We start from the raw sequence: 14,315 nt of genomic DNA, 5'->3' as shown, positions 1-14,315 counted from the left end.
AGAAGATATCTATTTCTCTGAAAAATATATTGCTGTTATGGACACATTTTTTTTTATTTTCTTACACCATTTCAACATATTCATTTCATAGCTGGCATTATCTGATGAATTAAACCCTGACACTCTTATTTTCATTTCTGATTCTTTTTTATCATCAAAATATCGTTCCCTGTAATCATAAAATCAGTTAATCTTTTCCATCCATCAGAGACGTAATGGCAGTTTTCCTAGAAAAATATTATACATGTTTTGCAGCATACGTCAAATATACGTAAATCATAATAATAAAAAACATATATTTTGAAATTGCATTAATCACGTGTTGAGGATGAATGTTGGGGAAGGAGTGGGGAGAGCTTGGGAGGAACCTATTATGGGGAGAAGATCGACAGGAAGCTGAGGATTAGATGGTATGATAAGATGAAAGATGATAAGCAGAGAAGAGGTTTGGTGGAAGAGGATGCCTTTGGTAGAAGGCACTGTAGAGGGCGCATCGGGCAACTGTCCCATTAATGTAGGGATAACGGTTGGAAAAATTAGTTAATTATGGAACTAATGATTATATTTGAGCATATGATAAAATTCGTATTTACAAAATTTTAGTAAAATCCATATTTTCATCTTTGTCTAATATTTATTAGAGCGAATTTTGACAAATGTTTGTATATATGGAGACGGAAATAAATCCAGATCTAGATTGTCTTTCGCAGATTTATTTCAATTCTGGCTGATAAGCAGCATAAATCCCTGGTTTTAGTTCTAATCCCTCTTACAGCAACAGATTTTTAGTCTACGAAGACAACTGTTGTTTTACAATTCCGTTCTTTTTAACCAACTGTTATGAGAAAATCAATTGAAAAGTAAATTCGATTTACATCTAGACCGAAGAGTTCATAATATTCCGCCTTATACTGATTGAATCATTCATACGAATCATTTTCTAAATTAGTGTGCGCAACCCGTAAAAACTGATGGCTGAATCTTTAGATAGCTATGTACAAACAAGCAAAGGCACACAGATTCAACCCTTCCCACTTCCTCCCCCCCCCCTCTTTTTCTTACTACTAAGCTACAGTGTGGTGTCCGTGTGTATGTTTCGAGGTAAGTTCCTCTCACCCGGGTATGACTACTCCATCTCCTCCCTACCCGAGGGACAGGGAGAGACAGAGTAGTTATACGTCTGCCGTTGCCTCATAGCGTGACCGGATATATATATATATATATATATATATATATATATATATATATATATATATATATATATATTCATGTATGTATATATATAAATATATATACATATATTTAAGTATATATATATATAAATATATATATATATATAAATATATGTATATATATATATATATATATACATATATTTAAGTATATATATACATATATATATATATATATATATATATATATATATATATATATATATATATATATATATACATATATATATATACTGTATATATATATATAGTCAGACACTTTATTATACAGGGGAGATTAAGATTTTGTAGTAATAAGAAAAATAAAATCTCTCCGTAACTTTCCTCTCAGTGACCGAGCTTAATTTTGATAGCCATTACGTGTCATGGTTTAAAGGTCACTCATGAATGACAAAGGCACAGGACAATGAATGCCCTATCTATTGACCATATGGTCAACCAATCAAGCTATTTCTCCACCCAAGCTAAGACCAGGGAGGGTCAAAGAATGGCTGCAGATGATTCAGCAGGTAGTCCTATAGGCTCCAATAAATCTCCCCTCCATAACTCATAAGGATAGTGAGCTTATAGACACAACTAAAAAATATAGAGTTTTAGCGGGTCTCGAACTCCCGTCTAACATATTGCGTGACAGGCCATGTTTATTCTTTCTTTTAAATCCTATCGCTTTTTGCTCCAGTTGTATACTTTACTAGGAATGAAATAATCAATTTTAATATTTTTCTTAAAAGTAAATTTTGAAAGAAACATTATGCAGAATGAGGATTTTTTAAAGAGGAAGAATAAAGGATATATTATTGCTTAATAACTCAAATAAAACAATTAGCTACATAAAGAATGATTATGATTAGAGAAAGAAATTCAAGTATAATAAAAACTTGTGAAAACCCAACCCATAAATAAATCCAAAAAGGAAAAAGAAAAGCATGAATGTAAAACACACACACACACACACACACACACACACACACACGAAACAATTTTGTCTATACCATGTAAATTCCCCCCTTAAACCATAAACCCTAATAATGGCCGGTACATCATATATCACGACTTAAGAGGAAATTCAGTATCAAAAACATCATTCAATTCTTCAATATAATATATCCACACAATTCTGGCCCATTGAATGACGATAAAAAAAAACTTAACTCTATTCATACTGAAGAGGCTTCCGTACCGGGAGACATACACAGCAGCGTCTCCTTCCAAAGGCTTTCAACAATATCTGTTTTGAACAACTAAAGCTTTTATTCTCTGAATATGACATGGTAGGTGGCGTCGTATTTGGGTCAGTGGAAGTGCTTGCTTCATAGCCTTGTCATATCGTACCCTTGGTTTATCTATGTTGAAATGGGGTTGAAATGTAATGCTTCATAGAGTATCTTCTTCGGTTTTAGATTTCTGTGTTGATTTCTGAGGATCCAAAGCTAACTTACTTCAGATATTCGTGGAGAGCTTCGTGGTAATAAATCACTTTATATCCATTTTATATCAATATTTATCTATCTGAAATTTTGTCTGGCTGATTGGTAATACAGTTGAAATACAGTATATTAGATTATGTAGTCTATAAAGGCAACATAATCTAATATTTGAAAAAAAAAATTTATATATTCTGATTGAATGCAATAATAATAACGGTCTTGGGTAGAAATTCGAACATAGAAATAGAACTCTGTAATGAACATGTAAAAAATATGGATATCGCTTAGGCAAACACGGTTTATTTGAAAATAAAGCCAACCCGTATTTGCTCTTGTTATCGTGTCTATATATTTGAAAAAGACTATATCTCTCCTATGATATTAAAGGTGCCTGAAGCAAAGACAATAACATACTGTTATATATCTGCTAAAACCATTATATAAAGTTGCGGATATCGCAAGATATTCAGACATGACGTTAACTGGGGCTGAAATAAACTTCTGTCATGCAATGCTCCCCTCAGCAATGTTTGTTTTATAAGCTTTCGCTGAAAAAGAATGTAATTTGGAATAGCTAAAAGATGTATTTATCATATTACTTTTATTACTGTTATTTATATTTATAATCATTACTGGCCTTTATTTTATACTGCTGAAGTTGCTGTTATATGGAATTCATTTGCTAGATCCGTTAAGATTCAACAATGATATTTATTACTAATGTTGTTTTAAAGGTGATACATTATAAAATTATGATGTTTATTTCGTTTATCAATTTGAAATCTTATTCAATGTTACAAAATGTACTTTAAATAAAATGAAATGTTACGATTGAAATGCGGTTCATTCCAATGGATCATTTACTAGATAATATTTCAGCGAATTTTTTTTATAGAATATGAAATGGACAGCTTAATACAATTACAGTAAATAACCGCAAACATAAACATCTCATAATTGTTAAAATTGAAATATTTGTCTATTTACATATGTGTGCAGCTAGTCAACTAATCCTCAAGCCCGAACTATTATTATTATCATTATTATTATTATTATTATCATTATTATTATCATTATTATTATCGCTATTTTCGTTGTTAATGAGTATCTTCCTACGATGTCTTTTACGGAATTAAAAACGATGAAAGTAAAATGCAGACACATGAAAACTAAGCAAAACAGAAAAAAAAAAGACATGAAGAAATGGTAAAATACAGATGAAAATAATAGAAAGAAACGAAGAAGTATCAAATTAATGTAAACGAATGATATAATCATATTCTTAATTTTCAAAGTAAACTGGATAAAATCGGGACCACCTACACTTTACAATGCCAGCACAGCGCCTCAATCCCCAGGGTACGAGAGTTCCAGGCTGTGCCAGTATTATGACATTTTCCCGTGACTGGAGAGTGGGATCTGAATGGTTAGGAGGGGAGGGGGAGGGGCTATTATGCCAAAAGAAAAAAAAAAAACTAAATAAAAGTATCACAGACTAACACGAGAGTGCCCAGGCAACCTCTGGAGTCGAGAGCTAAGTTATCAATTAAAATAAGGTTCATTTCAGATGGGAAATAGTATTTCAAAACCATTGACTGATTTCTAGTTGTGCGTAAAGTCAAAATCCCAGGTTTAAGGTTTAGCGGCCACTCATGAATAGCAGAGACAAGGGACAGTGACAATCCCCTAGAAACTGAACATTATATATATATATATATATATATATATATATATATATATATATATATATACAGTATATATATATATATATATATATATATATATATATATATATATATATATATTTATACATATATATAATTATTTATTTATATGATCAGCGTTCAAGCACCCTCTCCACCCAAGCTAGGACCAGGTAATGGCTGCTGATGACTCAGCAGGTAGACTTACAGGCTTCCCCCAAAGCCCCATTCTTAGCTCACAACGATGGTGAGGTTGCAGACACTACAAGAAATTATCGAGCTTGAGCGGAACTCGAACCCAAGTCCGGCAGATAGCCAGGCAGGGAGGTTTGCAATAGGCCACAATAACAAATAGATAATTTCTAAACAATCAATTATTCAAAACATTACCTTTATGTGATACATTTTGAAATAACGTATAAGAGAACGAAAATCATAAATGTCATCCGTGAAGAAAAGAATCCTCCACTTCTGTGAGCTTAGGCGAGATGATGTTTGTCTCGAGAGGCTGTTGACAGCCAGGACGGTTGAACAATATAACAACAACGGGATGAAAAGATGGAACGAAAAAAGTCTGAGTCTTGTGACATTAATGCGTTTGTATCCTCGAAAATAATTGTCGTTTCGGAAAGTCCTCATATTTCTGATAGCAAAATCTTATATATTTTCTTAGAAATATATGCACCTTCCATTTCATGTCAGCGTATATATACGTATTTCATTCAAGTGTGGGCGTTATAATAGGCAATTAACTCTTCTGTAAAGCAGAATAGAATAATACTTTTGAGTAATAAATCCTTAAATAATTAGCATGAAAATCCTGCTCAGTGCTGTCAAGAGAATCACTCCTTGCGAACCAAAGTAAGAATCTCACCGGTTCTTTTGTAAAGGTCTTGGTGACTAAATGAAGAACCGGGAACAGAAAGGGAAAAGAAATGGACGATGTAAAAGGGGAAAAGAAATTGTCCAATAGTTGTAAAGAAGTCATATGAGAGAGAGAGAGAGAGAGAGAGAGAGAGAGAGAGAGAGAGAGAGAGAGAGAGAGAGAGAGAGAGAGAGAGAGAGAGTTTAACAGCATAAACTGGAAATACGATACTGTGCTTTAAAAAAAATAATCTTTAGATTTGTTCCTTTTTTTATCTCTATAAATTTATTCCATCCTTAAATGTATTATTACATCTATGCTCAAGTATAAAGAGTCCCTTTCTGAGTGGGGATACCGTGACGTGGTGAAAGGGTTTGTCTAACACCACTATTAGCAAAGCAAACTAGGTTGTTTTGCTAGGGGCGAACAAACAAAAGTCTCCCACCCTTACCAACTCACTGTGGCTAGCGTGGTGATAAAAACAGGCCAAATCCTAGAGATGAATAAGGACATGTCGAAAGACTTTGTCCTAAATTTGTTATTGTTGATAGCCTTTGTCAATGCAATAGATGCCTTATTCAGGTATCTCATTAATTTGATTTTTAAACCTGTGCATATTCAAAATCTTGCTTGTGAGAGAGAGAGAGAGAGAGAGAGAGAGAGAGAGAGAGAGAGAGAGAGAGAGAGAGAGAGAGGAAAACCTCTTTTTATATATATTCCTGAATTTTCTCGACGTATTTGATCAAAATACACTAAATAAATGAGCCCAAATTCATTAATGACGAGATCATCAGAAAACTTCATCAAACGTCTTGGAATTTTTAGACTGAAATTCGTTTCGGGTTTTGATTAAAGGTTGTCTGAAAAAAATTACTGAACTTAGGAAAGAATAAAATTACAGGAAAGAGACTGGCACTACCAAACTAGTATCGGTCGTTTGGAGACCAAAGTATAACTTTACTTTTATGATTTTCAATTTAGTAGCTTTACTTTGCGGGCACTCTTGGTATTATGTAGATTTAAAGAGAGAGAGAGAGAGAGAGAGAGAGAGAGAGAGAGAGAGAGAGAGAGAGAGAGAGAGAGAGAGAGAGACTGTCTTTAGTAAGGATGATCTGGATCTGTGAAGTGGAAGGGAGGAGTAGAAAAAAAGAATCGTGATTTTTCAAATTCATATATGCAAGGAAATTAAGCTGCAGGAATGTTCATGGATGAGAAGGAACGAAGCATAACGATCAGGATTATCTCCAACAATTGGAAGAGAGCTCCAATACTAAACTACAACGCACGGTTATGTACATTTAACGACATCTAATGTTCATAGAAACACACTCACACACACACACACACACACATATATATATATATATATATATATATATATATATATATATATATATATATATATATAAAAAATCTATTTTTGGGTGAGATGGCCATGTCGTCCTGATGGAAGTTCCTATAGGGTAGCTTCCTAGGGTATATTACAACTACGGCGATATTCCCAGAGAATTTACCTTAAGGTACCCAGAATTCTAACTCCTGGAGCGAATATCCCTAATGAAAGGGAAATCGCGACATATCAGAGGACGTATTCTTGACACGCCACATGGCAATCTGCACCCCAAACAGAGATTACGTATCGAAGGGTCAATTGGCAAGAAACGAAAACGGGAAAGAAAAAGGGGAGCCGCTCCCAAGGCTCCCTATTCTCCAGTTTCGTAAGCGTGCCTGGCGCCAATCCTGGCGCCATCTGTATTCCTTGTAGCGTACACGAGGTGCTACAGATACTGTATGTAGGGAGGGGTCCTACAGCCCTTTCATAGAAAGGGAAGGGCGGGTCCATCAGGACGACATGGCCATCTCACCCAAAAATAGATTTTTCGCTTCGCTCAAAATCCGTTTTTTGGGCTCAAGCCATGTCGTCCTGATGGAAGTATACCAGAGCATTACTGTATCTGTGGATTCTCAGAACGTGCCGTACTCCCCGGAGGTAATTTTTCCCGGTCGACTAGACCTAGAGACCTAAGATGTTACCGTTATACATCTTTTCAACTAATCATAAACCATGTTAGAGCTTCCTGCCCCCTAAAGGGAAGAGTCCTACTAGACTCTGGAAAAGTCTCGAAGAGTACATATACCTATGTATGAATACCAGGCAAGCTAATATAGTGGTCTCACCCTATATTAAGTAAAGCATAGTTTGTAAAGAACCACTGCGTCAATATGAAATATCAACCAGTTCTCCGCACAATACTTGTATTGGACAAAGGTTTATATCCGCATAGGAGGAAACTTGTAAAACCGCCACCGTCCCCTTCTGGGACGGAGTCCTCCCGATAAGGGAAAGCATAAACCAATGCAACATAGCTTGCATACAGGAACAATCTATTAGAATTATCCCAGATAAATATACATAGAATGAATGCTCAATTAAATCAATAAATTGACACAGGTGAAGGAGACGCAAGGTTCTCAAGAACAAGTTTATTGATAGACAATAAACAGACAGGTTAACAACAATTCTATATATATATATATATATATATATATATATATATATATATATATATATATATATATATATATATATAAGAAGAGTATAACCAAAACTTTAAGCATAAGTCTGATAGTAAACAGAAACTTGTTTATCTGAAAGAAAAACATTAGTGCCACTTTTAAAATACCGAGGTATGAAGGTCAGAAAAGTCTGTATTACTAATCAGTTACATTAGCGTTAGAAATGCTCGGCACACATGTCTGCACTTATGCTAGGTTCACCTTTGGAAGTGGAACAGTCAAAGTGGGCACCTCAGTGCCCTCACTTAGTTTGTAGCACAGAATGTAACTACACACTCACCCTGGAATTAATTGTCCCAATTAAAACCACTGTTCCTCGCAGAGTTAAACAGCAGGGTTAACGACGCAACCCACTGCTACCACAGAACTCTTTAGTTGCTCCACTTGCTTCGCATAGTGGCGAAAGAACACTCTGGAAGACTTCCAGCCAGTGTATGAACGGAGATGTTCAAAATCCATACAATTAAGGAAATTTAAGGATGAAGCAACTTTCCTCGGATTGTGACCTGCGGGTGTACTGTCAGGATCCGCTCTGCGAATAAAATATGTGATTTTCGCTCTGAGTTGATTCAGTGATAAATTTGAGCCTGCTGTTTCTCCCCTGAATAGTTGACCACCCTAGAAGTCTGAAGTTCTATGAAGATAGACCTTTAGGCATTCTACTGGACATAGAGATGCATCTCCTTTCAGAGGGCAGATTCTCCAGGGACCCCACCTGTTGGTGGGTAACTCATTCTTGGTGAGAGAAAAAGGATCCGGAAACAGGTTCAGTTCTCCCCCATCCGGGAACTGAACACGACCTTCCTCTCTCGAGAGGGCTACAATCTCACTAACCCTGGTCCCGGACGCGAGTGGAAATAGGAAAATAACTTTTTGGGTCAAATCCATTAACGCACCCTCCTCATTGCTCCACAGAGAAGCGAAATGAAGAGCTCTGTCTAAAGACCATGAAATGGGCTTTGGAGGTGCTGAATGTCTGAGCCTAGCGCAGGCTTTCAGAACTTTATTGCCTTCTAATAGATTTGCACTTATTTTCCTCTAGGAAGTCTATGCTGGCTTCCGAAATCCCGAAACGCTTTCTCACCGCTAGGGAGAGAAAATCATGAGCTGCAGGATCCGGGTTTTCTGTAATGAAGCGCAGACAGAAGACTTCTGGACTCGCTGGGTCAGAACTGGATCTGGTAGCGGTACAAACTTCAGTCGTAGTTCCAATGCCAGGGGGAACCACACGCTGGTCGACCACTTGTGGGTCACTATTGCCGCTACCCCCTTGAAGGATCTCAGTTGTTGAGGACCCTCAACAGAAGGTTGTGAGGAAGGAACAGATAAATCCTTGACCATCTGTTCCAGTCGAGGGACATCGCGTCCACTGCTTCCGCTAAGGGGTCCTCGTACGGGGACACGTACAGGGGCAACTTCTTGTTGTCTTTCGTCGCAAAGAGGTCTATCTGCAGTTCTGGGACTTGTTCAGAATGAAGGAGAATGATCCTGCGTCTAAGGACCATTCCGACTCTATCGGTGTGAACCTGGATAGAGCGTCCGCTGTCACATTGCGGACTCCTTGAAGGTGAACTGCCGACAGGTACCACTTCTTCTTTTCCGCCAATCGGAAGATGGCCAACATCACCTGGTTGAGAGGTGGTGACCTCGATCCTTGTCGATTCAAGCATCTCACAACTACCTCGCTGTCCATCACCAACCTTATGTGGATCGAGTGACGCGGGGAGACTTTCTTTAAGGTAAGGAGCACTGCCATAGCTTCTAGAAAGTTTATGTGAAAGGTCTTGAATAGCTTGGACCAAGTCCCGATGAGAGTGACCTCCCCGTCCCTCCTTCGAGGCGTCTGAGTGAATCGTCACCGACGGGGAGGTGGCTGAAGAAGAACCGACTTCTTTAGATGTCTGGCTTGGGACCAAGGCCTGAGAAGAGTACGTAGCCGAAGCGGAACTGGTCTTCTCAGATCTCTTCGCGCGTTTGATGCATAACTTCTCCAAACTCCGGTTGCATCCTTTAGCTGTGCTCTTAGCACTGGGTCTGTCACCGAAGCAAACTGGAGAGAGCCTAGTACCCTCTCCTGTTCGCGTCTTGATATCCTTTCGGAATCTAGAAGTCTCTTGACAGAACCCGCTATCTCCTTCCTTTTCTTCGCCGGGATGGAGAAACGGTGTGACATTAAGTCCCAGTGGATTCCCAGCCACTGGAACTTTTGAGATGGAGAAAGTCGAGACTTTTTTCTGTTGATCTTGAAGCCTAAATACTCTAGGAACTGGATCACTTGACTGAAAGCTTGCAAGCATTCTGTCTCGGATGCTGCCCACACCAACCAGTCGTCCAGGTAGGCTACTACCTGAATTCCCTTTAGGCGTAATTGTTTGAGAGCTACGCTCACAAGCTTCGTGAAAATCCTTGGGGCTATATTTAGCCCGAATGGCATGGCTCTGAAGACGTATAGTCTTCGTTGTAGCTTGAACCCTAGGTAGGGGGAGAGTCGACGGTTGATCGGAACGTGCCAATAGGCGTCTGACAAGTCTGTGGAGACGGAATATGCCCTCTTGGGCAGTAAGGTCCTTATGTGTTGCAGTGTTAGCATCTTGAATTTGCAATTCACTATGAACTTGTTGAGTGGCGACAAGTCCAGAATGACCCTGAGCTTTTCCGAGTCTTTCTTAGGAACACAAAACAGCCTCCCTTGGAATTTGATGGACTTCACCCTTCGGATCACATTTTTCTCCAACAGTTCTTGAACGTACTCCTCCAGAACGGGGGTGGAGAGTTGGAAAAAACCGAGGGCACGGGGGTGGAGTGCTGTACCAGCTCCAGCCCAGTCCGTTCCTGAGTAGGCTGTGGGCCCAGGGATCGAAGGTTCACCGATCCCGAAAAATTCTGAAGTCTCCCTCCTACCGGCATCATCTCACTTGGACTGCCGTCCTGAGGTCTTGCCTCCCCGACCGCGACCGCCCCTGAATCCCCTTCCCCTTGAGGGGCGCCTAGACGAGCCTCTGGCTGCTCCTCTAGGCTTTGCTCGAAAGGAAGTAGACTGCCCTTCGAACGTTGGGGTGAACACCGTGGACTGTGTCGACACGGCCTGGGGTACCCACTGGAAAGTGGTCGGGGTTTGTGCCACCATCTGGGGCACTGAAGGCATCGGCAACTGCTGTTGCTGTTACTGATCAACTGGCTTGGCTGGCCGAGACGTTAGCCTAGGCCTTTTAGTCTTCCTCTTCGGTTGGGGCCCCTTATCCGGGGAAGACTTTCTCTTGATAGACAGGCCCCACTTTTGGAGAAGATTTCTATTCTCCGTGGCGGCCTTATCCACAACTTCTTTGACCAATTCGCTAGGGAAAAGGTCTTTGCCCCAAATGTTGGAGGAGATTAGTTTCCTTGGCTCGTGCCTCACCGTAGCCGAGGTGAACACGAACTCCCTACAAGCTCTCCTCGCCCTGACGAAGCTGTAAAGATCCTTCGTCACTGTGGCCAGATGAATCTTGGCCACTACCATGAACATTTCATGGACCTTGGGGTCACTTGCCATCGTCTCAAGAGTGGTCTGAAGAGACATTGAGGCAGCCAGTCTTTCTTTTGTCTCGAGCTCTCTCCGCAAAAGAAAGTCAGACAGCTTAGGGAGGTTCTCACCGAACTGACGTCCGGCAATATCAGCCTCCAACTTCCCGACTGAGAAGGTAAGATAGACGTCCTTCCAGTCCTTGTGGTCCATGGGTAGGGCCAGCGACAAGGGTTTACACTCCTCCAGGGAGGGGCAAGGCTTGCCAGCCTCGACTGCTTTTAATACAGCCGCAAACCCTTTCTGCAAAAAGGGGAAGGCTCTAGCAGGAGAGGACACAAAGGAAGGGAGCTTCTTACTCAATGCAGTAACTTTTGAGTTTGTGAAGCCCCTCTCTTTCATCGAAGATGAAAGCAAAGCTTGAGCCTTAGCATGGTCCATCACTATGACCTCCTTCGGCTCTGTCTCCTCCTTTGAAGCTGGTTCCTTCCTCAACCGGACATAACAGTCCGGATATGACCCTTTGCTGGGCCAGAATTCCACTTCCTCAAGGGGAACTGAACCCAGCTTATCCGACATGACGATCTTTCCAGTCGTCATCGGCATGTGCTCAGCATATCTCCACAGGTTAGCAACTGAGCACAAGGGAAGGTCTTTCACATTGAGACTTTTCTGGGGCCCACGTGATGCTGCAAGCTTCTGCATCCGCAGTTCCATTGCAGCCGCCTTCTCCATATTCTCCTTCTGCATTTGTTGGATCATTACAACAATGGAGGAGAGGGCCTGTCCCAGCTCTACTGGGAGAGCGGACGATGTTGAGGGAATAGGTTCAGGGATCAGAACCGGAGCAGCCGACACCTCGTTGGCTTCTTCCTCTACGATGTCTGGGGCTTGATCTTCATCCTGGCCTCCTGCCAGGAGGTCTTCCTCCAGACGCTCGGACACGTCTGACATCCTGTCGCCCAACTGGATGTCTTGCACGGCGACCGCCACTTCAGCATCCACCTGGATCTGAACTAGGGGGATCTCCTCTTGAGGCTGGGGAATCACTGCATCAGCTGATGCCCTAGGGAAAAGGTAAGCCCTCATCTTCTCACTTGGAAGATAAGGTCCAGAGGTGATCTTCTGGAAGCCCCTTACCCAGGTGCGAAGCTTCCCCCTTGCTATATCCCTTGATTCCGCTGTCCTAGGGGAATCAAAAGCTTCAGTAATCAGGTTAGAGCACACGGTACATACCTGGGGGTCCCAATACCGGAGCTCACCTTTGGAGACAGCGCATGCTGCGTGCCTCCTACATAATCCATGTCCGCAGAGGTTCTTACTGCGGACGTTGCAGAAAGCACTTCCGCACTTCGGACGTACCTCCTGCAAAGAGAAGAAAATTTCCATGAGTATCAAGTGAACTATGTATCACTGGATATGCACAGTTTAGCATAACAATTCAGAAAGGAAAGACACACACTTGTGTTTCCCTCACAACCAATTGTTGCAGCCTTCCAGATAATAAAATCGAATGGTTAATCTCTTCTAGAATAACCAATGCCAAGTTTCCAGAGGAAACAGGTGGAGCTCACACCTAAGCAATGATTTTAAAATCCTGGATAATAGACAAGAAAGAACTCACTTTCTTATCTGTAAGGCAACAGCAAAGGGCTGTGCAAGACAACACAAAAGTGTTAGAACACACAGTGCTGTACCAAAACTTATACTATAGTTTTCCTCTTACAGTATATGTTATACTGAAGAATACTAGTACAGTATAGGAGGTTATGTGCTTGCCGGCCGGCACACACCATAACTAGCTTTAAAGTATACTACTTAACAGCTATAAGGCGGCAGAACGCTGGTTCAAATGCATGTGCCGGCCGGCAGTAACTGCTGGCCGGCAACAGCCCATGTCGGCTACACAAGGTAGCACCCGGCTGCCGGCCACACTCCTGGTGACCGGCAGACAAGGGCTGACATTAGCCGGCCGGCAAAGGTACACAACCGATGCCAGCCAGCAGCAAAAGAACCAGAGGACTACGACTGCCCAGCTGCCGGCCTCATAGGCCAGCAGCCGGGTCGGGTACAGCACTAGAAGAAAACAGAATGGATGCCGGGATAAGAGCGTAAACAACCTCCAAGCCCGGCAATCCGAAAGAGTGCATATAAGGAAGGGGAGAATCTAATTCAGGCTTCCTGACCAATGCCGTCTGACTCACAGGCAGGCATGGATAAGGGACCAAGGGAGGTCCAGGCAGCACTCAAGCAGAAGACCCCTGCCGGCCGGCAGCTCTACCCCAAGCCAGACGAACACAGACTCAGACTAAAAACTCTGTTGTTCTGTCCCACTCTGAAACCAGACTTACTGGAACAGGAAGGTACAGTAACACCCCAGTATAGTTTTATCGAAAGTTAATTCAGATAAACCACTTAGGGATAAGCCCAAGGCTTAAACAGAGGGAAAGGGATTGCATACCTTCTCCGAAGAAAAGAAAGCAACCGGGGAGTATGAGAAAGTATACTAAGGCTCCATAAGCAACTTAGCCTAGGCACCAAGAGAATCGATTACCTAAATCACCGAAACTCACTCGTATACTATCTTGGAAATATTCAACATAATCTTAAATGTATAAAAAACAGCCTAAAGCTTCAATAAAATTTTAATACACTCGGAAAACCAAAATCATGCAGAAAGTACTAGGACCAAACGACTAGGCTACATGGCCTAGCGTAGGCCAGAGTTGGCGAATACTTCGCCAAAAATAATACTAAAGCACGAAAGGAACTCCTATGTAACGCTAAATAGCTAAAATTTATTAAAGCAATACAACCGGGAATGTCGCTCTGGCTAACTAAAACTCATACCTAGCGAGCGACAGCGTCCATGACGCCTACGGTAGGCTACGGCTCTTGTAACAAAGATTAATCCTATTAATCACTTAAAAATTTACCAAGAGCCTACATTTATACATAAATGAAATGGTGCTCAACTTCTCTGAGGCCGACGAAGTTGGAGAAGCCATG

This window comes from Palaemon carinicauda, chromosome 9, assembly GCF_036898095.1.
Source record: "Palaemon carinicauda isolate YSFRI2023 chromosome 9, ASM3689809v2, whole genome shotgun sequence".
In the NCBI taxonomy this organism is placed as follows: domain Eukaryota; kingdom Metazoa; phylum Arthropoda; class Malacostraca; order Decapoda; family Palaemonidae; genus Palaemon; species Palaemon carinicauda.
Note: the sequence above shows the minus strand (reverse complement) of the source record.